General features: G+C 55.0%; 20 non-coding genes across 20 annotated transcripts; all 20 read right to left on the reverse strand.

Annotated features, from left to right (window-relative positions):
* Positions 1 to 571: 571 nt before the first annotated feature.
* LOC126089998 (5S ribosomal RNA) lies at positions 572 to 690 on the reverse strand. The gene has a single exon (XR_007520866.1). It is a non-coding gene; the product is annotated as a 5S ribosomal RNA (ribosomal RNA).
* An 843-nt stretch (positions 691 to 1533) lies between these two features.
* Positions 1534 to 1652, reverse strand: LOC126089999 (5S ribosomal RNA). The gene has a single exon (XR_007520867.1). It is a non-coding gene; the product is annotated as a 5S ribosomal RNA (ribosomal RNA).
* Positions 1653 to 2497: 845 nt separating this feature from the next.
* LOC126090000 (5S ribosomal RNA) lies at positions 2498 to 2616 on the reverse strand. Its single transcript, XR_007520868.1, has one exon. It is a non-coding gene; the product is annotated as a 5S ribosomal RNA (ribosomal RNA).
* Positions 2617 to 3454: 838 nt separating this feature from the next.
* On the reverse strand, positions 3455 to 3573 carry LOC126090002 (5S ribosomal RNA). The gene has a single exon (XR_007520870.1). It is a non-coding gene; the product is annotated as a 5S ribosomal RNA (ribosomal RNA).
* Positions 3574 to 4418: 845 nt separating this feature from the next.
* LOC126090003 (5S ribosomal RNA) lies at positions 4419 to 4537 on the reverse strand. The gene has a single exon (XR_007520871.1). It is a non-coding gene; the product is annotated as a 5S ribosomal RNA (ribosomal RNA).
* Positions 4538 to 5374: 837 nt separating this feature from the next.
* On the reverse strand, positions 5375 to 5493 carry LOC126090004 (5S ribosomal RNA). Its single transcript, XR_007520872.1, has one exon. It is a non-coding gene; the product is annotated as a 5S ribosomal RNA (ribosomal RNA).
* Positions 5494 to 6335: 842 nt separating this feature from the next.
* On the reverse strand, positions 6336 to 6454 carry LOC126090005 (5S ribosomal RNA). Its single transcript, XR_007520873.1, has one exon. It is a non-coding gene; the product is annotated as a 5S ribosomal RNA (ribosomal RNA).
* An 843-nt stretch (positions 6455 to 7297) lies between these two features.
* On the reverse strand, positions 7298 to 7416 carry LOC126090006 (5S ribosomal RNA). Its single transcript, XR_007520874.1, has one exon. It is a non-coding gene; the product is annotated as a 5S ribosomal RNA (ribosomal RNA).
* An 844-nt stretch (positions 7417 to 8260) lies between these two features.
* On the reverse strand, positions 8261 to 8379 carry LOC126088995 (5S ribosomal RNA). The gene has a single exon (XR_007520341.1). It is a non-coding gene; the product is annotated as a 5S ribosomal RNA (ribosomal RNA).
* Positions 8380 to 9228: 849 nt separating this feature from the next.
* On the reverse strand, positions 9229 to 9347 carry LOC126090007 (5S ribosomal RNA). The gene has a single exon (XR_007520875.1). It is a non-coding gene; the product is annotated as a 5S ribosomal RNA (ribosomal RNA).
* Positions 9348 to 10190: 843 nt separating this feature from the next.
* On the reverse strand, positions 10191 to 10309 carry LOC126088996 (5S ribosomal RNA). The gene has a single exon (XR_007520342.1). It is a non-coding gene; the product is annotated as a 5S ribosomal RNA (ribosomal RNA).
* Positions 10310 to 11157: 848 nt separating this feature from the next.
* LOC126090008 (5S ribosomal RNA) lies at positions 11158 to 11276 on the reverse strand. The gene has a single exon (XR_007520876.1). It is a non-coding gene; the product is annotated as a 5S ribosomal RNA (ribosomal RNA).
* Positions 11277 to 12114: 838 nt separating this feature from the next.
* Positions 12115 to 12233, reverse strand: LOC126088997 (5S ribosomal RNA). Its single transcript, XR_007520343.1, has one exon. It is a non-coding gene; the product is annotated as a 5S ribosomal RNA (ribosomal RNA).
* Positions 12234 to 13081: 848 nt separating this feature from the next.
* LOC126090009 (5S ribosomal RNA) lies at positions 13082 to 13200 on the reverse strand. Its single transcript, XR_007520877.1, has one exon. It is a non-coding gene; the product is annotated as a 5S ribosomal RNA (ribosomal RNA).
* Positions 13201 to 14044: 844 nt separating this feature from the next.
* LOC126089379 (5S ribosomal RNA) lies at positions 14045 to 14163 on the reverse strand. The gene has a single exon (XR_007520706.1). It is a non-coding gene; the product is annotated as a 5S ribosomal RNA (ribosomal RNA).
* Positions 14164 to 15001: 838 nt separating this feature from the next.
* LOC126090010 (5S ribosomal RNA) lies at positions 15002 to 15120 on the reverse strand. Its single transcript, XR_007520878.1, has one exon. It is a non-coding gene; the product is annotated as a 5S ribosomal RNA (ribosomal RNA).
* An 843-nt stretch (positions 15121 to 15963) lies between these two features.
* LOC126090011 (5S ribosomal RNA) lies at positions 15964 to 16082 on the reverse strand. The gene has a single exon (XR_007520879.1). It is a non-coding gene; the product is annotated as a 5S ribosomal RNA (ribosomal RNA).
* Positions 16083 to 16925: 843 nt separating this feature from the next.
* On the reverse strand, positions 16926 to 17044 carry LOC126088999 (5S ribosomal RNA). The gene has a single exon (XR_007520344.1). It is a non-coding gene; the product is annotated as a 5S ribosomal RNA (ribosomal RNA).
* Positions 17045 to 17893: 849 nt separating this feature from the next.
* LOC126090013 (5S ribosomal RNA) lies at positions 17894 to 18012 on the reverse strand. Its single transcript, XR_007520881.1, has one exon. It is a non-coding gene; the product is annotated as a 5S ribosomal RNA (ribosomal RNA).
* An 843-nt stretch (positions 18013 to 18855) lies between these two features.
* On the reverse strand, positions 18856 to 18974 carry LOC126089000 (5S ribosomal RNA). The gene has a single exon (XR_007520345.1). It is a non-coding gene; the product is annotated as a 5S ribosomal RNA (ribosomal RNA).
* Between the last annotated feature and the right edge of the window lie 515 nt (positions 18975 to 19489).

Here is a 19489-nt window from a genome sequence, read left to right on the forward strand (position 1 = left end):
ATCTTGTCCCTGGTGTTCAGCGGAGGGCCTGTGCGGGGTGTGGCAGTGTCGTGCTGGAGGGCCCACTGGTACGATGTGGGCTTCCTCGCCTCGCCTCGCCTCGCCTCACACCAGGTGTCTGCGTAGTTTGCAGTGCATTCGCACCATTCCTATCCCTGTCCCTGACCCCGTCCCGACTTGTCCCGACTTTGCTCGACTGCCGCTCGCTGCCGCTCGGGTCGTGGTCCATATGACAGCGCAAGCACGACAAACGTCTGCGGGACGAGACGAGACGAGACGAGACGACTAAGGAATAAGTTCGTGGTTACAAATCAAATTTGGAACTCAACACACCTACACAACAATAGGCGGTGACGTATTTCAGAAATCACCTGCCGATTCGTAGTGTTTTGTCGTTTTCAAAGTCTTCTTGGCAAACTTGGTTAGCACATTCTCCCTCAGACTGAGTTAATTACTGCATTTTCGTACCATTACAGTAGTTTAAAAGGCTTAAGGAAGCATCTTTGTCACAACAGAAAGGTAGTTTGAAAATTGGGCTGGCGACATTACAAAAAAAAAAAAACAGGAAGGGAGCCAACAGCACCCGGGTTTCCCAGGCGGTCACCCATCCAAGTACTAGCCGGGCCCGATGATGCTTAACTTCGGTGATCGGACGAGAACCGGTGTATTCATCATGGTATGGCCGTTGGCGCTCATCTAATGTAGGAGCACGGCAGAATTCGCGTTCGGCTTTTCTCCCAACACACAAAATGTTAGTTTTCGGCCGCATTTGACGAAAGCGCTTCCTTCCGCAACCGCCAGTTCCTCGAGGACGGCGCGGGGAGGCGCGCCCGGCGTCCCAGCAGAGTGACGGCCGAATTGGCGGGCGCACCGCCGCGTGTGTGAGACGCACTGCTGCTCGTTGCACCCCCTGTCATTCGCTGGGTGCGTGCGGCCTTCGACACTAGCGGAGGACGAATCTTGTCCCTGGTGTTCAGCGGAGGGCCTGTGCGGGGTGTGGCAGTGTCGTGCTGGAGGGCCCACTGGTACGATGTGGGCTTCCTCGCCTCGCCTCGCCTCGCCTCACACCAGGTGTCTGCGTAGTTTGCAGTGCATTCGCACCATTCCTATCCCTGTCCCTGACCCCGTCCCGACTTGTCCCGACTTTGCTCGACTGCCGCTCGCTGCCGCTCGGGTCGTGGTCCATATGACAGCGCAGGCACGACAAACGTCTGCGGGACGAGACGAGACGAGACGAGACGAGACGACTAAGGAATAAATTCGTGGTTACAAATCAAATTTGGAACTCTACACTCCTACACAAGAATAGGCGGTGACGTATTTCAGAAATCACCTGCCGATTCGTACTGTTTTGTCGTTTTCAAAGTCTTCTTGGCAAACTTGGTTAGCACATTCTCCCTCAAACTGAGTTAATTACTGCATTTTCGTACCATTACAGTAGTTTAAAAGGCTTAAGGAAGCATCTTTGTCACAACAGAAAGGTAGTTTGAAAATTGAGCTGGCGACATTACAAAAAAAAAAAAACAGGAAGGGAGCCAACAGCACCCGGGTTTCCCAGGCGGTCACCCATCCAAGTACTAGCCGGGCCCGATGATGCTTAACTTCGGTGATCGGACGAGAACCGGTGTATTCATCATGGTATGGCCGTTGGCGCTCATCTAATGTAGGAGCACGGCAGAATTCGCGTTCGGCTTTTCTCCCAACACACAAAATGTTAGTTTTCGGCCGCATTTGACGAAAGCGCTTCCTTCCGCAACCGCCAGTTCCTCGAGGACGGCGCGGGGAGGCGCGCCCGGCGTCCCAGCAGAGTGACGGCCGAATTGGCGGGCGCACCGCCGCGTGTGTGAGACGCACTGCTGCTCGTTGCACCCCCTGTCATTCGCTGGGTGCGTGCGGCCTTCGACACTAGCGGAGGACGAATCTTGTCCCTGGTGTTCAGCGGAGGGCCTGTGCGGGGTGTGGCAGTGTCGTGCTGGAGGGCCCACTGGTACGATGTGGGCTTCCTCGCCTCGCCTCGCCTCGCCTCACACCAGGTGTCTGCGTAGTTTGCAGTGCATTCGCACCATTCCTATCCCTGTCCCTGACCCCGTCCCGACTTGTCCCGACTTTGCTCGACTGCCGCTCGCTGCCGCTCGGGTCGTGGTCCATATGACAGCGCAAGCACGACAAACGTCTGCGGGACGAGACGAGACGAGACGAGACGAGGCGACTAAGGAATAAATTCGTGGTTACAAATCAAATTTGGAACTCTACACTCCTACACAAGAATAGGCGGTGACGTATTTCAGAAATCACCTGCCGATTCGTACTGTTTTGTCGTTTTCAAAGTCTTCTTGGCAAACTTGGTTAGCACATTCTCCCTCAAACTGAGTTAATTACTGCATTTTCGTACCATTACAGTAGTTTAAAAGGCTTAAGGAAGCATCTTTGTCACAACAGAAAGGTAGTTTGAAAATTGGGCTGGCGACATTACAAAAAAAAAAAAAAACAGGAAGGGAGCCAACAGCACCCGGGTTTCCCAGGCGGTCACCCATCCAAGTACTAGCCGGGCCCGATGATGCTTAACTTCGGTGATCGGACGAGAACCGGTGTATTCATCATGGTATGGCCGTTGGCGCTCATCTAATGTAGGAGCACGGCAGAATTCGCGTTCGGCTTTTCTCCCAACACACAAAATGTTAGTTTTCGGCCGCATTTGACGAAAGCGCTTCCTTCCGCAACCGCCAGTTCCTCGAGGACGGCGCGGGGAGGCGCGCCCGGCGTCCCAGCAGAGTGACGGCCGAATTGGCGGGCGCACCGCCGCGTGTGTGAGACGCACTGCTGCTCGTTGCACCCCCTGTCATTCGCTGGGTGCGTGCGGCCTTCGACACTAGCGGAGGACGAATCTTGTCCCTGGTGTTCAGCGGAGGGCCTGTGCGGGGTGTGGCAGTGTCGTGCTGGAGGGCCCACTGGTACGATGTGGGCTTCCTCGCCTCGCCTCGCCTCGCCTCACACCAGGTGTCTGCGTAGTTTGCAGTGCATTCGCACCATTCCTATCCCTGTCCCTGACCCCGTCCCGACTTGTCCCGACTTTGCTCGACTGCCGCTCGCTGCCGCTCGGGTCGTGGTCCATATGACAGCGCAAGCACGACAAACGTCTGCGGGACGAGACGAGACGAGACGAGACGACTAAGGAATAAGTTCGTGGTTACAAATCAAATTTGGAACTCAACACACCTACACAACAATAGGCGGTGACGTATTTCAGAAATCACCTGCCGATTCGTAGTGTTTTGTCGTTTTCAAAGTCTTCTTGGCAAACTTGGTTAGCACATTCTCCCTCAAACTGAGTTAATTACTGCATTTTCGTACCATTACAGTAGTTTAAAAGGCTTAAGGAAGCATCTTTGTCACAACAGAAAGGTAGTTTGAAAATTGGGCTGGCGACATTACAAAAAAAAAAAAACAGGAAGGGAGCCAACAGCACCCGGGTTTCCCAGGCGGTCACCCATCCAAGTACTAGCCGGGCCCGATGATGCTTAACTTCGGTGATCGGACGAGAACCGGTGTATTCATCATGGTATGGCCGTTGGCGCTCATCTAATGTAGGAGCACGGCAGAATTCGCGTTCGGCTTTTCTCCCAACACACAAAATGTTAGTTTTCGGCCGCATTTGACGAAAGCGCTTCCTTCCGCAACCGCCAGTTCCTCGAGGACGGCGCGGGGAGGCGCGCCCGGCGTCCCAGCAGAGTGACGGCCGAATTGGCGGGCGCACCGCCGCGTGTGTGAGACGCACTGCTGCTCGTTGCACCCCCTGTCATTCGCTGGGTGCGTGCGGCCTTCGACACTAGCGGAGGACGAATCTTGTCCCTGGTGTTCAGCGGAGGGCCTGTGCGGGGTGTGGCAGTGTCGTGCTGGAGGGCCCACTGGTACGATGTGGGCTTCCTCGCCTCGCCTCGCCTCGCCTCACACCAGGTGTCTGCGTAGTTTGCAGTGCATTCGCACCATTCCTATCCCTGTCCCTGACCCCGTCCCGACTTGTCCCGACTTTGCTCGACTGCCGCTCGCTGCCGCTCGGGTCGTGGTCCATATGACAGCGCAAGCACGACAAACGTCTGCGGGACGAGACGAGACGAGACGAGACGAGACGACTAAGGAATAAATTCGTGGTTACAAATCAAATTTGGAACTCTACACTCCTACACAAGAATAGGCGGTGACGTATTTCAGAAATCACCTGCCGATTCGTACTGTTTTGTCGTTTTCAAAGTCTTCTTGGCAAACTTGGTTAGCACATTCTCCCTCAAACTGAGTTAATTACTGCATTTTCGTACCATTACAGTAGTTTAAAAGGCTTAAGGAAGCATCTTTGTCACAACAGAAAGGTAGTTTGAAAATTGGGCTGGCGACATTACAAAAAAAAAAAAAAACAGGAAGGGAGCCAACAGCACCCGGGTTTCCCAGGCGGTCACCCATCCAAGTACTAGCCGGGCCCGATGATGCTTAACTTCGGTGATCGGACGAGAACCGGTGTATTCATCATGGTATGGCCGTTGGCGCTCATCTAATGTAGGAGCACGGCAGAATTCGCGTTCGGCTTTTCTCCCAACACACAAAATGTTAGTTTTCGGCCGCATTTGACGAAAGCGCTTCCTTCCGCAACCGCCAGTTCCTCGAGGACGGCGCGGGGAGGCGCGCCCGGCGTCCCAGCAGAGTGACGGCCGAATTGGCGGGCGCACCGCCGCGTGTGTGAAACGCACTGCTGCTCGTTGCACCCCCTGTCATTCGCTGGGTGCGTGCGGCCTTCGACACTAGCGGAGGACGAATCTTGTCCCTGGTGTTCAGCGGAGGGCCTGTGCGGGGTGTGGCAGTGTCGTGCTGGAGGGCCCACTGGTACGATGTGGGCTTCCTCGCCTCGCCTCGCCTCGCCTCACACCAGGTGTCTGCGTAGTTTGCAGTGCATTCGCACCATTCCTATCCCTGTCCCTGACCCCGTCCCGACTTGTCCCGACTTTGCTCGACTGCCGCTCGCTGCCGCTCGGGTCGTGGTCCATATGACAGCGCAAGCACGACAAACGTCTGCGGGACGAGACGAGACGAGACGAGACGACTAGGGAATAAGTTCGTGGTTACAAATCAAATTTGGAACTCAACACACCTACACAACAATAGGCGGTGACGTATTTCAGAAATCACCTGCCGATTCGTAGTGTTTTGTCGTTTTCAAAGTCTTCTTGGCAAACTTGGTTAGCACATTCTCCCTCAAACTGAGTTAATTACTGCATTTTCGTACCATTACAGTAGTTTAAAAGGCTTAAGGAAGCATCTTTGTCACAACAGAAAGGTAGTTTGAAAATTGGGCTGGCGACATTACAAAAAAAAAAAACAGGAAGGGAGCCAACAGCACCCGGGTTTCCCAGGCGGTCACCCATCCAAGTACTAGCCGGGCCCGATGATGCTTAACTTCGGTGATCGGACGAGAACCGGTGTATTCATCATGGTATGGCCGTTGGCGCTCATCTAATGTAGGAGCACGGCAGAATTCGCGTTCGGCTTTTCTCCCAACACACAAAATGTTAGTTTTCGGCCGCATTTGACGAAAGCGCTTCCTTCCGCAACCGCCAGTTCCTCGAGGACGGCGCGGGGAGGCGCGCCCGGCGTCCCAGCAGAGTGACGGCCGAATTGGCGGGCGCACCGCCGCGTGTGTGAGACGCACTGCTGCTCGTTGCACCCCCTGTCATTCGCTGGGTGCGTGCGGCCTTCGACACTAGCGGAGGACGAATCTTGTCCCTGGTGTTCAGCGGAGGGCCTGTGCGGGGTGTGGCAGTGTCGTGCTGGAGGGCCCACTGGTACGATGTGGGCTTCCTCGCCTCGCCTCGCCTCGCCTCACACCAGGTGTCTGCGTAGTTTGCAGTGCATTCGCACCATTCCTATCCCTGTCCCTGACCCCGTCCCGACTTGTCCCGACTTTGCTCGACTGCCGCTCGCTGCCGCTCGGGTCGTGGTCCATATGACAGCGCAGGCACGACAAACGTCTGCGGGACGAGACGAGACGAGACGAGACGAGACGACTAAGGAATAAATTCGTGGTTACAAATCAAATTTGGAACTCTACACTCCTACACAAGAATCGGCGGTGACGTATTTCAGAAATCACCTGCCGATTCGTACTGTTTTGTCGTTTTCAAAGTCTTCTTGGCAAACTTGGTTAGCACATTCTCCCTCAAACTGAGTTAATTACTGCATTTTCGTACCATTACAGTAGTTTAAAAGGCTTAAGGAAGCATCTTTGTCACAACAGAAAGGTAGTTTGAAAATTGGGCTGGCGACATTACAAAAAAAAAAAACAGGAAGGGAGCCAACAGCACCCGGGTTTCCCAGGCGGTCACCCATCCAAGTACTAGCCGGGCCCGATGATGCTTAACTTCGGTGATCGGACGAGAACCGGTGTATTCATCATGGTATGGCCGTTGGCGCTCATCTAATGTAGGAGCACGGCAGAATTCGCGTTCGGCTTTTCTCCCAACACACAAAATGTTAGTTTTCGGCCGCATTTGACGAAAGCGCTTCCTTCCGCAACCGCCAGTTCCTCGAGGACGGCGCGGGGAGGCGCGCCCGGCGTCCCAGCAGAGTGACGGCCGAATTGGCGGGCGCACCGCCGCGTGTGTGAGACGCACTGCTGCTCGTTGCACCCCCTGTCATTCGCTGGGTGCGTGCGGCCTTCGACACTAGCGGAGGACGAATCTTGTCCCTGGTGTTCAGCGGAGGGCCTGTGCGGGGTGTGGCAGTGTCGTGCTGGAGGGCCCACTGGTACGATGTGGGCTTCCTCGCCTCGCCTCGCCTCGCCTCACACCAGGTGTCTGCGTAGTTTGCAGTGCATTCGCACCATTCCTATCCCTGTCCCTGACCCCGTCCCGACTTGTCCCGACTTTGCTCGACTGCCGCTCGCTGCCGCTCGGGTCGTGGTCCATATGACAGCGCAAGCACGACAAACGTCTGCGGGACGAGACGAGACGAGACGAGACGAGACGACTAAGGAATAAATTCGTGGTTACAAATCAAATTTGGAACTCTACACTCCTACACAAGAATAGGCGGTGACGTATTTCAGAAATCACCTGCCGATTCGTACTGTTTTGTCGTTTTCAAAGTCTTCTTGGCAAACTTGGTTAGCACATTCTCCCTCAAACTGAGTTAATTACTGCATTTTCGTACCATTACAGTAGTTTAAAAGGCTTAAGGAAGCATCTTTGTCACAACAGAAAGGTAGTTTGAAAATTGGGCTGGCGACATTACAAAAAAAAAAAAACAGGAAGGGAGCCAACAGCACCCGGGTTTCCCAGGCGGTCACCCATCCAAGTACTAGCCGGGCCCGATGATGCTTAACTTCGGTGATCGGACGAGAACCGGTGTATTCATCATGGTATGGCCGTTGGCGCTCATCTAATGTAGGAGCATGGCAGAATTCGCGTTCGGCTTTTCTCCCAACACACAAAATGTTAGTTTTCGGCCGCATTTGACGAAAGCGCTTCCTTCCGCAACCGCCAGTTCCTCGAGGACGGCGCGGGGAGGCGCGCCCGGCGTCCCAGCAGAGTGACGGCCGAATTGGCGGGCGCACCGCCGCGTGTGTGAGACGCACTGCTGCTCGTTGCACCCCCTGTCATTCGCTGGGTGCGTGCGGCCTTCGACACTAGCGGAGGACGAATCTTGTCCCTGGTGTTCAGCGGAGGGCCTGTGCGGGGTGTGGCAGTGTCGTGCTGGAGGGCCCACTGGTACGATGTGGGCTTCCTCGCCTCGCCTCGCCTCGCCTCACACCAGGTGTCTGCGTAGTTTGCAGTGCATTCGCACCATTCCTATCCCTGTCCCTGACCCCGTCCCGACTTGTCCCGACTTTGCTCGACTGCCGCTCGCTGCCGCTCGGGTCGTGGTCCATATGACAGCGCAGGCACGACAAACGTCTGCGGGACGAGACGAGACGAGACGAGACGAGACGACTAAGGAATAAATTCGTGGTTACAAATCAAATTTGGAACTCTACACTCCTACACAAGAATAGGCGGTGACGTATTTCAGAAATCACCTGCCGATTCGTACTGTTTTGTCGTTTTCAAAGTCTTCTTGGCAAACTTGGTTAGCACATTCTCCCTCAAACTGAGTTAATTACTGCATTTTCGTACCATTACAGTAGTTTAAAAGGCTTAAGGAAGCATCTTTGTCACAACAGAAAGGTAGTTTGAAAATTGGGCTGGCGACATTACAAAAAAAAAAAAAACAGGAAGGGAGCCAACAGCACCCGGGTTTCCCAGACGGTCACCCATCCAAGTACTAGCCGGGCCCGATGATGCTTAACTTCGGTGATCGGACGAGAACCGGTGTATTCATCATGGTATGGCCGTTGGCGCTCATCTAATGTAGGAGCACGGCAGAATTCGCGTTCGGCTTTTCTCCCAACACACAAAATGTTAGTTTTCGGCCGCATTTGACGAAAGCGCTTCCTTCCGCAACCGCCAGTTCCTCGAGGACGGCGCGGGGAGGCGCGCCCGGCGTCCCAGCAGAGTGACGGCCGAATTGGCGGGCGCACCGCCGCGTGTGTGAGACGCACTGCTGCTCGTTGCACCCCCTGTCATTCGCTGGGTGCGTGCGGCCTTCGACACTAGCGGAGGACGAATCTTGTCCCTGGTGTTCAGCGGAGGGCCTGTGCGGGGTGTGGCAGTGTCGTGCTGGAGGGCCCACTGGTACGATGTGGGCTTCCTCGCCTCGCCTCGCCTCGCCTCGCCTCGCCTCACACCAGGTGTCTGCGTAGTTTGCAGTGCATTCGCACCATTCCTATCCCTGTCCCTGACCCCGTCCCGACTTGTCCCGACTTTGCTCGACTGCCGCTCGCTGCCGCTCGGGTCGTGGTCCATATGACAGCGCAAGCACGACAAACGTCTGCGGGACGAGACGAGACGAGACGAGACGACTAAGGAATAAGTTCGTGGTTACAAATCAAATTTGGAACTCAACACACCTACACAACAATAGGCGGTGACGTATTTCAGAAATCACCTGCCGATTCGTAGTGTTTTGTCGTTTTCAAAGTCTTCTTGGCAAACTTGGTTAGCACATTCTCCCTCAAACTGAGTTAATTACTGCATTTTCGTACCATTACAGTAGTTTAAAAGGCTTAAGGAAGCATCTTTGTCACAACAGAAAGGTAGTTTGAAAATTGGGCTGGCGACATTACAAAAAAAAAAAAAACAGGAAGGGAGCCAACAGCACCCGGGTTTCCCAGGCGGTCACCCATCCAAGTACTAGCCGGGCCCGATGATGCTTAACTTCGGTGATCGGACGAGAACCGGTGTATTCATCATGGTATGGCCGTTGGCGCTCATCTAATGTAGGAGCACGGCAGAATTCGCGTTCGGCTTTTCTCCCAACTCACAAAATGTTAGTTTTCGGCCGCATTTGACGAAAGCGCTTCCTTCCGCAACCGCCAGTTCCTCGAGGACGGCGCGGGGAGGCGCGCCCGGCGTCCCAGCAGAGTGACGGCCGAATTGGCGGGCGCACCGCCGCGTGTGTGAGACGCACTGCTGCTCGTTGCACCCCCTGTCATTCGCTGGGTGCGTGCGGCCTTCGACACTAGCGGAGGACGAATCTTGTCCCTGGTGTTCAGCGGAGGGCCTGTGCGGGGTGTGGCAGTGTCGTGCTGGAGGGCCCACTGGTACGATGTGGGCTTCCTCGCCTCGCCTCGCCTCGCCTCACACCAGGTGTCTGCGTAGTTTGCAGTGCATTCGCACCATTCCTATCCCTGTCCCTGACCCCGTCCCGACTTGTCCCGACTTTGCTCGACTGCCGCTCGCTGCCGCTCGGGTCGTGGTCCATATGACAGCGCAGGCACGACAAACGTCTGCGGGACGAGACGAGACGAGACGAGACGAGACGACTAAGGAATAAATTCGTGGTTACAAATCAAATTTGGAACTCTACACTCCTACACAAGAATAGGCGGTGACGTATTTCAGAAATCACCTGCCGATTCGTACTGTTTTGTCGTTTTCAAAGTCTTCTTGGCAAACTTGGTTAGCACATTCTCCCTCAAACTGAGTTAATTACTGCATTTTCGTACCATTACAGTAGTTTAAAAGGCTTAAGGAAGCATCTTTGTCACAACAGAAAGGTAGTTTGAAAATTGGGCTGGCGACATTACAAAAAAAAAAAAACAGGAAGGGAGCCAACAGCACCCGGGTTTCCCAGACGGTCACCCATCCAAGTACTAGCCGGGCCCGATGATGCTTAACTTCGGTGATCGGACGAGAACCGGTGTATTCATCATGGTATGGCCGTTGGCGCTCATCTAATGTAGGAGCACGGCAGAATTCGCGTTCGGCTTTTCTCCCAACACACAAAATGTTAGTTTTCGGCCGCATTTGACGAAAGCGCTTCCTTCCGCAACCGCCAGTTCCTCGAGGACGGCGCGGGGAGGCGCGCCCGGCGTCCCAGCAGAGTGACGGCCGAATTGGCGGGCGCACCGCCGCGTGTGTGAGACGCACTGCTGCTCGTTGCACCCCCTGTCATTCGCTGGGTGCGTGCGGCCTTCGACACTAGCGGAGGACGAATCTTGTCCCTGGTGTTCAGCGGAGGGCCTGTGCGGGGTGTGGCAGTGTCGTGCTGGAGGGCCCACTGGTACGATGTGGGCTTCCTCGCCTCGCCTCGCCTCGCCTCGCCTCGCCTCACACCAGGTGTCTGCGTAGTTTGCAGTGCATTCGCACCATTCCTATCCCTGTCCCTGACCCCGTCCCGACTTGTCCCGACTTTGCTCGACTGCCGCTCGCTGCCGCTCGGGTCGTGGTCCATATGACAGCGCAAGCACGACAAACGTCTGCGGGACGAGACGAGACGAGACGAGACGACTAAGGAATAAGTTCGTGGTTACAAATCAAATTTGGAACTCAACACACCTACACAACAATAGGCGGTGACGTATTTCAGAAATCACCTGCCGATTCGTAGTGTTTTGTCGTTTTCAAAGTCTTCTTGGCAAACTTGGTTAGCACATTCTCCCTCAAACTGAGTTAATTACTGCATTTTCGTACCATTACAGTAGTTTAAAAGGCTTAAGGAAGCATCTTTGTCACAACAGAAAGGTAGTTTGAAAATTGGGCTGGCGACATTACAAAAAAAAAAAAACAGGAAGGGAGCCAACAGCACCCGGGTTTCCCAGGCGGTCACCCATCCAAGTACTAGCCGGGCCCGATGATGCTTAACTTCGGTGATCGGACGAGAACCGGTGTATTCATCATGGTATGGCCGTTGGCGCTCATCTAATGTAGGAGCACGGCAGAATTCGCGTTCGGCTTTTCTCCCAACACACAAAATGTTAGTTTTCGGCCGCATTTGACGAAAGCGCTTCCTTCCGCAACCGCCAGTTCCTCGAGGACGGCGCGGGGAGGCGCGCCCGGCGTCCCAGCAGAGTGACGGCCGAATTGGCGGGCGCACCGCCGCGTGTGTGAGACGCACTGCTGCTCGTTGCACCCCCTGTCATTCGCTGGGTGCGTGCGGCCTTCGACACTAGCGGAGGACGAATCTTGTCCCTGGTGTTCAGCGGAGGGCCTGTGCGGGGTGTGGCAGTGTCGTGCTGGAGGGCCCACTGGTACGATGTGGGCTTCCTCGCCTCGCCTCGCCTCGCCTCACACCAGGTGTCTGCGTAGTTTGCAGTGCATTCGCACCATTCCTATCCCTGTCCCTGACCCCGTCCCGACTTGTCCCGACTTTGCTCGACTGCCGCTCGCTGCCGCTCGGGTCGTGGTCCATATGACAGCGCAAGCACGACAAACGTCTGCGGGACGAGACGAGACGAGACGAGACGACTAAGGAATAAGTTCGTGGTTACAAATCAAATTTGGAACTCTACACTCCTACACAAGAATAGGCGGTGACGTATTTCAGAAATCACCTGCCGATTCGTACTGTTTTGTCGTTTTCAAAGTCTTCTTGGCAAACTTGGTTAGCACATTCTCCCTCAAACTGAGTTAATTACTGCATTTTCGTACCATTACAGTAGTTTAAAAGGCTTAAGGAAGCATCTTTGTCACAACAGAAAGGTAGTTTGAAAATTGGGCTGGCGACATTACAAAAAAAAAAAAACAGGAAGGGAGCCAACAGCACCCGGGTTTCCCAGACGGTCACCCATCCAAGTACTAGCCGGGCCCGATGATGCTTAACTTCGGTGATCGGACGAGAACCGGTGTATTCATCATGGTATGGCCGTTGGCGCTCATCTAATGTAGGAGCACGGCAGAATTCGCGTTCGGCTTTTCTCCCAACACACAAAATGTTAGTTTTCGGCCGCATTTGACGAAAGCGCTTCCTTCCGCAACCGCCAGTTCCTCGAGGACGGCGCGGGGAGGCGCGCCCGGCGTCCCAGCAGAGTGACGGCCGAATTGGCGGGCGCACCGCCGCGTGTGTGAGACGCACTGCTGCTCGTTGCACCCCCTGTCATTCGCTGGGTGCGTGCGGCCTTCGACACTAGCGGAGGACGAATCTTGTCCCTGGTGTTCAGCGGAGGGCCTGTGCGGGGTGTGGCAGTGTCGTGCTGGAGGGCCCACTGGTACGATGTGGGCTTCCTCGCCTCGCCTCGCCTCGCCTCGCCTCGCCTCACACCAGGTGTCTGCGTAGTTTGCAGTGCATTCGCACCATTCCTATCCCTGTCCCTGACCCCGTCCCGACTTGTCCCGACTTTGCTCGACTGCCGCTCGCTGCCGCTCGGGTCGTGGTCCATATGACAGCGCAAGCACGACAAACGTCTGCGGGACGAGACGAGACGAGACGAGACGACTAAGGAATAAGTTCGTGGTTACAAATCAAATTTGGAACTCAACACACCTACACAACAATAGGCGGTGACGTATTTCAGAAATCACCTGCCGATTCGTAGTGTTTTGTCGTTTTCAAAGTCTTCTTGGCAAACTTGGTTAGCACATTCTCCCTCAAACTGAGTTAATTACTGCATTTTCGTACCATTACAGTAGTTTAAAAGGCTTAAGGAAGCATCTTTGTCACAACAGAAAGGTAGTTTGAAAATTGGGCTGGCGACATTACAAAAAAAAAAAAACAGGAAGGGAGCCAACAGCACCCGGGTTTCCCAGGCGGTCACCCATCCAAGTACTAGCCGGGCCCGATGATGCTTAACTTCGGTGATCGGACGAGAACCGGTGTATTCATCATGGTATGGCCGTTGGCGCTCATCTAATGTAGGAGCACGGCAGAATTCGCGTTCGGCTTTTCTCCCAACACACAAAATGTTAGTTTTCGGCCGCATTTGACGAAAGCGCTTCCTTCCGCAACCGCCAGTTCCTCGAGGACGGCGCGGGGAGGCGCGCCCGGCGTCCCAGCAGAGTGACGGCCGAATTGGCGGGCGCACCGCCGCGTGTGTGAGACGCACTGCTGCTCGTTGCACCCCCTGTCATTCGCTGGGTGCGTGCGGCCTTCGACACTAGCGGAGGACGAATCTTGTCCCTGGTGTTCAGCGGAGGGCCTGTGCGGGGTGTGGCAGTGTCGTGCTGGAGGGCCCACTGGTACGATGTGGGCTTCCTCGCCTCGCCTCGCCTCGCCTCACACCAGGTGTCTGCGTAGTTTGCAGTGCATTCGCACCATTCCTATCCCTGTCCCTGACCCCGTCCCGACTTGTCCCGACTTTGCTCGACTGCCGCTCGCTGCCGCTCGGGTCGTGGTCCATATGACAGCGCAAGCACGACAAACGTCTGCGGGACGAGACGAGACGAGACGAGACGAGGCGACTAAGGAATAAATTCGTGGTTACAAATCAAATTTGGAACTCTACACTCCTACACAACAATAGGCGGTGACGTATTTCAGAAATCACCTGCCGATTCGTACTGTTTTGTCGTTTTCAAAGTCTTCTTGGCAAACTTGGTTAGCACATTCTCCCTCAAACTGAGTTAATTACTGCATTTTCGTACCATTACAGTAGTTTAAAAGGCTTAAGGAAGCATCTTTGTCACAACAGAAAGGTAGTTTGAAAATTGGGCTGGCGACATTACAAAAAAAAAAAAAACAGGAAGGGAGCCAACAGCACCCGGGTTTCCCAGGCGGTCACCCATCCAAGTACTAGCCGGGCACGATGATGCTTAACTTCGGTGATCGGACGAGAACCGGTGTATTCATCATGGTATGGCCGTTGGCGCTCATCTAATGTAGGAGCACGGCAGAATTCGCGTTCGGCTTTTCTCCCAACTCACAAAATGTTAGTTTTCGGCCGCATTTGACGAAAGCGCTTCCTTCCGCAACCGCCAGTTCCTCGAGGACGGCGCGGGGAGGCGCGCCCGGCGTCCCAGCAGAGTGACGGCCGAATTGGCGGGCGCACCGCCGCGTGTGTGAGACGCACTGCTGCTCGTTGCACCCCCTGTCATTCGCTGGGTGCGTGCGGCCTTCGACACTAGCGGAGGACGAATCTTGTCCCTGGTGTTCAGCGGAGGGCCTGTGCGGGGTGTGGCAGTGTCGTGCTGGAGGGCCCACTGGTACGATGTGGGCTTCCTCGCCTCGCCTCGCCTCGCCTCACACCAGGTGTCTGCGTAGTTTGCAGTGCATTCGCACCATTCCTATCCCTGTCCCTGACCCCGTCCCGACTTGTCCCGACTTTGCTCGACTGCCGCTCGCTGCCGCTCGGGTCGTGGTCCATATGACAGCGCAAGCACGACAAACGTCTGCGGGACGAGACGAGACGAGACGAGACGACTAAGGAATAAGTTCGTGGTTACAAATCAAATTTGGAACTCAACACACCTACACAACAATAGGCGGTGACGTATTTCAGAAATCACCTGCCGATTCGTAGTGTTTTGTCGTTTTCAAAGTCTTCTTGGCAAACTTGGTTAGCACATTCTCCCTCAAACTGAGTTAATTACTGCATTTTCGTACCATTACAGTAGTTTAAAAGGCTTAAGGAAGCATCTTTGTCACAACAGAAAGGTAGTTTGAAAATTGGGCTGGCGACATTACAAAAAAAAAAAAACAGGAAGGGAGCCAACAGCACCCGGGTTTCCCAGGCGGTCACCCATCCAAGTACTAGCCGGGCCCGATGATGCTTAACTTCGGTGATCGGACGAGAACCGGTGTATTCATCATGGTATGGCCGTTGGCGCTCATCTAATGTAGGAGCACGGCAGAATTCGCGTTCGGCTTTTCTCCCAACACACAAAATGTTAGTTTTCGGCCGCATTTGACGAAAGCGCTTCCTTCCGCAACCGCCAGTTCCTCGAGGACGGCGCGGGGAGGCGCGCCCGGCGTCCCAGCAGAGTGACGGCCGAATTGGCGGGCGCACCGCCGCGTGTGTGAGACGCACTGCTGCTCGTTGCACCCCCTGTCATTCGCTGGGTGCGTGCGGCCTTCGACACTAGCGGAGGACGAATCTTGTCCCTGGTGTTCAGCGGAGGGCCTGTGCGGGGTGTGGCAGTGTCGTGCTGGAGGGCCCACTGGTACGATGTGGGCTTCCTCGCCTCGCCTCGCCTCGCCTCACACCAGGTGTCTGCGTAGTTTGCAGTGCATTCGCACCATTCCTATCCCTGTCCCTGACCCCGTCCCGACTTGTCCCGACTTTGCTCGACTGCCGCTCGCTGCCGCTCGGGTCGTGGTCCATATGACAGCGCAAGCACGACAAACGTCTGCGGGACGAGACGAGACGAGACGAGACGAGACGACTAAGGAATAAATTCGTGGTTACAAATCAAATTTGGAACTCTACACTCCTACACAAGAATAGGCGGTGACGTATTTCAGAAATCACCTGCCGATTCGTAGTGTTTTGTCGTTTTCAAAGTCTTCTTGGCAAACTTGGTTAGCACATTCTCCCTCAAACTGAGTTAATTACTGCATTTTCGTACCATTACAGTAGTTTAAAAGGCTTAAGGAAGCATCTTTGTCACAACAGAAAGGTAGTTTGAAAATTGGGCTGGCGACATTACAAAAAAAAAAAAACAGGAAGGGAGCCAACAGCACCCGGGTTTCCCAGGCGGTCACCCATCCAAGTACTAGCCGGGCCCGATGATGCTTAACTTCGGTGATCGGACGAGAACCGGTGTATTCATCATGGTATGGCCGTTGGCGCTCATCTAATGTAGGAGCACGGCAGAATTCGCGTTCGGCTTTTCTCCCAACACACAAAATGTTAGTTTTCGGCCGCATTTGACGAAAGCGCTTCCTTCCGCAACCGCCAGTTCCTCGAGGACGGCGCGGGGAGGCGCGCCCGGCGTCCCAGCAGAGTGACGGCCGAATTGGCGGGCGCACCGCCGCGTGTGTGAGACGCACTGCTGCTCGTTGCACCCCCTGTCATTCGCTGGGTGCGTGCGGCCTTCGACACTAGCGGAGGACGAATCTTGTCCCTGGTGTTCAGCGGAGGGCCTGTGCGGGGTGTGGCAGTGTCGTGCTGGAGGGCCCACTGGTACGATGTGGGCTTCCTCGCCTCGCCTCGCCTCGCCTCACACCAGGTGTCTGCGTAGTTTGCAGTGCATTCGCACCATTCCTATCCCTGTCCCTGACCCCGTCCCGACTTGTCCCGACTTTGCTCGACTGCCGCTCGCTGCCGCTCGGGTCGTGGTCCATATGACAGCGCAAGCACGACAAACGTCTGCGGGACGAGACGAGACGAGACGAGACGAGACGACTAAGGAATAAATTCGTGGTTACAAATCATATTTGGAACTCTACACTCCTACACAAGAATAGGCGGTGACGTATTTCAGAAATCACCTGCCGATTCGTACTGTTTTGTCGTTTTCAAAGTCTTCTTGGCAAACTTGGTTAGCACATTCTCCCTCAAACTGAGTTAATTACTGCATTTTCGTACCATTACAGTAGTTTAAAAGGCTTAAGGAAGCATCTTTGTCACAACAGAAAGGTAGTTTGAAAATTGGGCTGGCGACATTACAAAAAAAAAAAAACAGGAAGGGAGCCAACAGCACCCGGGTTTCCCAGACGGTCACCCATCCAAGTACTAGCCGGGCCCGATGATGCTTAACTTCGGTGATCGGACGAGAACCGGTGTATTCATCATGGTATGGCCGTTGGCGCTCATCTAATGTAGGAGCACGGCAGAATTCGCGTTCGGCTTTTCTCCCAACACACAAAATGTTAGTTTTCGGCCGCATTTGACGAAAGCGCTTCCTTCCGCAACCGCCAGTTCCTCGAGGACGGCGCGGGGAGGCGCGCCCGGCGTCCCAGCAGAGTGACGGCCGAATTGGCGGGCGCACCGCCGCGTGTGTGAGACGCACTGCTGCTCGTTGCACCCCCTGTCATTCGCTGGGTGCGTGCGGCCTTCGACACTAGCGGAGGACGAATCTTGTCCCTGGTGTTCAGCGGAGGGCCTGTGCGGGGTGTGGCAGTGTCGTGCTGGAGGGCCCACTGGTACGATGTGGGCTTCCTCGCCTCGCCTCGCCTCGCCTCGCCTCGCCTCACACCAGGTGTCTGCGTAGTTTGCAGTGCATTCGCACCATTCCTATCCCTGTCCCTGACCCCGTCCCGACTTGTCCCGACTTTGCTCGACTGCCGCTCGCTGCCGCTCGGGTCGTGGTCCATATGACAGCGCAAGCACGACAAACGTCTGCGGGACGAGACGAGACGAGACGAGACGACTAAGGAATAAGTTCGTGGTTACAAATCAAATTTGGAACTCAACACACCTACACAACAATAGGCGGTGACGTATTTCAGAAATCACCTGCCGATTCGTAGTGTTTTGTCGTTTTCAAAGTCTTCTTGGCAAACTTGGTTAGCACATTCTCCCTCAAACTGAGTTAATTACTGCATTTTCGTACCATTACAGTAGTTTAAAAGGCTTAAGGAAGCATCTTTGTCACAACAGAAAGGTAGTTTGAAAATTGGGCTGGCGACATTACAAAAAAAAAAAAAACAGGAAGGGAGCCAACAGCACCCGGGTTTCCCAGGCGGTCACCCATCCAAGTACTAGCCGGGCCCGATGATGCTTAACTTCGGTGATCGGACGAGAACCGGTGTATTCATCATGGTATGGCCGTTGGCGCTCATCTAATGTAGGAGCACGGCAGAATTCGCGTTCGGCTTTTCTCCCAACTCACAAAATGTTAGTTTTCGGCCGCATTTGACGAAAGCGCTTCCTTCCGCAACCGCCAGTTCCTCGAGGACGGCGCGGGGAGGCGCGCCCGGCGTCCCAGCAGAGTGACGGCCGAATTGGCGGGCGCACCGCCGCGTGTGTGAGACGCACTGCTGCTCGTTGCACCCCCTGTCATTCGCTGGGTGCGTGCGGCCTTCGACACTAGCGGAGGACGAATCTTGTCCCTGGTGTTCAGCGGAGGGCCTGTGCGGGGTGTGGCAGTGTCGTGCTGGAGGGCCCACTGGTACGATGTGGGCTTCCTCGCCTCGCCTCGCCTCGCCTCACACCAGGTGTCTGCGTAGTTTGCAGTGCATTCGCACCATTCCTATCCCTGTCCCTGACCCCGTCCCGACTTGTCCCGACTTTGCTCGACTGCCGCTCGCTGCCGCTCGGGTCGTGGTCCATATGACAGCGCAGGCACGACAAACGTCTGCGGGACGAGACGAGACGAGACGAGACGAGACGACTAAGGAATAAATTCGTGGTTACAAATCAAATTTGGAACTCTACACTCCTACACAAGAATAGGCGGTGACGTATTTCAGAAATCACCTGCCGATTCGTACTGTTTTGTCGTTTTCAAAGTCTTCTTGGCAAACTTGGTTAGCACATTCTCCCTCAAACTGAGTTAATTACTGCATTTTCGTACCATTACAGTAGTTTAAAAGGCTTAAGGAAGCATCTTTGTCACAACAGAAAGGTAGTTTGAAAATTGGGCTGGCGACATTACAAAAAAAAAAAAACAGGAAGGGAGCCAACAGCACCCGGGTTTCCCAGACGGTCACCCATCCAAGTACTAGCCGGGCCCGATGATGCTTAACTTCGGTGATCGGACGAGAACCGGTGTATTCATCATGGTATGGCCGTTGGCGCTCATCTAATGTAGGAGCACGGCAGAATTCGCGTTCGGCTTTTCTCCCAACACACAAAATGTTAGTTTTCGGCCGCATTTGACGAAAGCGCTTCCTTCCGCAACCGCCAGTTCCTCGAGGACGGCGCGGGGAGGCGCGCCCGGCGTCCCAGCAGAGTGACGGCCGAATTGGCGGGCGCACCGCCGCGTGTGTGAGACGCACTGCTGCTCGTTGCACCCCCTGTCATTCGCTGGGTGCGTGCGGCCTTCGACACTAGCGGAGGACGAATCTTGTCCCTGGTGTTCAGCGGAGGGCCTGTGCGGGGTGTGGCAGTGTCGTGCTGGAGGGCCCACTGGTACGATGTGGGCTTCCTCGCCTCGCCTCGCCTCGCCTCGCCTCGCCTCACACCAGGTGTCTGCGTAGTTTGCAGTGCATTCGCACCATTCCTATCCCTGTCCCTGACCCCGTCCCGACTTGTCCCGACTTTGCTCGACTGCCGCTCGCTGCCGCTCGGGTCGTGGTCCATATGACAGCG

The sequence above is a fragment of the Schistocerca cancellata genome, chromosome 6, assembly GCF_023864275.1.
Source record: "Schistocerca cancellata isolate TAMUIC-IGC-003103 chromosome 6, iqSchCanc2.1, whole genome shotgun sequence".
Classification (NCBI taxonomy): Eukaryota; Metazoa; Arthropoda; class Insecta; order Orthoptera; family Acrididae; genus Schistocerca; species Schistocerca cancellata.